Genomic DNA, 1847 nt, shown 5'->3' on the forward strand with positions numbered 1-1847 from the left:
TTTTTTTTTTTTTTTTTTTTTAACTTGGGTTGTCGAAGTAACTTCACATTAGGGAGGACTCACCTCATACTAGGGAGATTTTCATGTTTGGAACATCTCTCCCCAGTTCACAAATGTTGTGGTGAAATGGGTTAAATGGGACCCACCATCTCCTCTAAATTGACAAAAACATCATCTGCAGTGAGTGCAATGATACAATGAGCATCAGATAATCAAGAGGACCTGAGGACGTGTACTCAGGTACTCTCAACCATCTGATGTTCACCGCACCACTGCACTCACTGTAAACAATAATCGCTCTCCAGGTATGGTTATTTTGAATACAGATGGATGCAACAGACCTAATGGTGTTGGTTATGGAGTTATAGCTAGCGATTGTAATTCTCATCCAATCTTTCTTCTGCTAGGAGGAACAGCACAAAATCTAAACCTTTAGGTTGAGTTTGAAGGGATCAAAAAGAGGGATTGAGGTTGCAGCTGATTTTTTTATATGCTTAGACTCGTTCAACTCAATTCAGCATATTAAAAAACTCAAGAAAGCTGACACTTACAACTAGGGGTGTAAGTTTAGCCCTGATGGCCATAACCTGACTTAGCCAGTCCTGAGCTCAAACCTGATCTAACCCGGTTATAAGAGTCAACTTGGCCTGATTTTAACCATGATCTGTCATTGTGTTTAGTAATAGTATTTCCCTTCCCCTATGCCCACATCATGTGTTACATAAGTTGTTTGTATGACTTTAACCCACATCATGTTATAGAAGTCACATATCGTATCGAATAAGGTTTCCTAGCCTAGCCTATCTCGGTGTCTGCTACTGAAAGAGAGAATCGAGCAACTCTAAGGGCAGCTCAAAACCAGCCCAACCTCTTCATGGTCACATCCCCCTTTTCGACGCTTTTCGTGTTGTTGCATGAGCCTTACGGTATCCAGATCCAGTCCTCCTTTGCTTCCTATGATTGAAGTGAAGATCCCGCAATAGACTGTCTACTTTCCTTGGTAAGACAATAAGGAATCTCTTTATAATTGTATGATTTCAACCCACATCATGTGTTATAAAAGCCACATACTCTTACCAATTGAACTAAGACGACTAAATGGTCAAACTATTTTCCCTTTTTTTCTTTACATATGTTGTCTTTGTGTCTCCTATCCTGTATTGCTCTGAACCTTAGATACAATAACAATCATGAAAAATTGGACGTAGAAAAATTAATAGACACTTGTCACACAATCTAGCTAGTTACGTAGCTATTAAGAACTCTAACCCTAGTATTGATATTTTAAGTTTTTTTAATTAATTAAAAAAAATCATATGAAAAAAATAATAGACCAACGGACTATTTGTCTAAGAGCCAATCAGCAACAGGTGAAGCATTTGCAGTTTTGCTTTTCCCCTGGATAAAATCCCTGATGAACTCTAATTGCTTCTTGTCAGAGATGGCTGGTGTTTGGGTTTTATTTAATTATTATTATTCATTTTTATGCTAATTATTATTATTTATTTTTATGGATGAACAAGTGTTTGCGTCTTTAATCCTCAGCAAATTTGTATTTTTTATTTAATAAATATTATTTCTTTCCTTCATCAAAACAAGAAAGGGTCTTTGTTACCCCTTTCCACTTTTACCGCTTATGACTTTTTTGGGGCTTTTGGCATCAGCCCATCTTTTATGGGCCTATAATGTTGTGAAAAAAAAAAAAATCTCACGCCCTCTCACGTCCAAACGACCTCCCTTGTTTTTTTAGGAATAAAAAAAGGGAAAGTTACCGCTGCCTCATCGTGTGGCCTTGCATCAATACAGGACCAATAAGAGTGCACATGGTATTAATATGGATAGAGATT

This window comes from Macadamia integrifolia, chromosome 1, assembly GCF_013358625.1.
Source record: "Macadamia integrifolia cultivar HAES 741 chromosome 1, SCU_Mint_v3, whole genome shotgun sequence".
In the NCBI taxonomy this organism is placed as follows: Eukaryota; Viridiplantae; Streptophyta; class Magnoliopsida; order Proteales; family Proteaceae; genus Macadamia; species Macadamia integrifolia.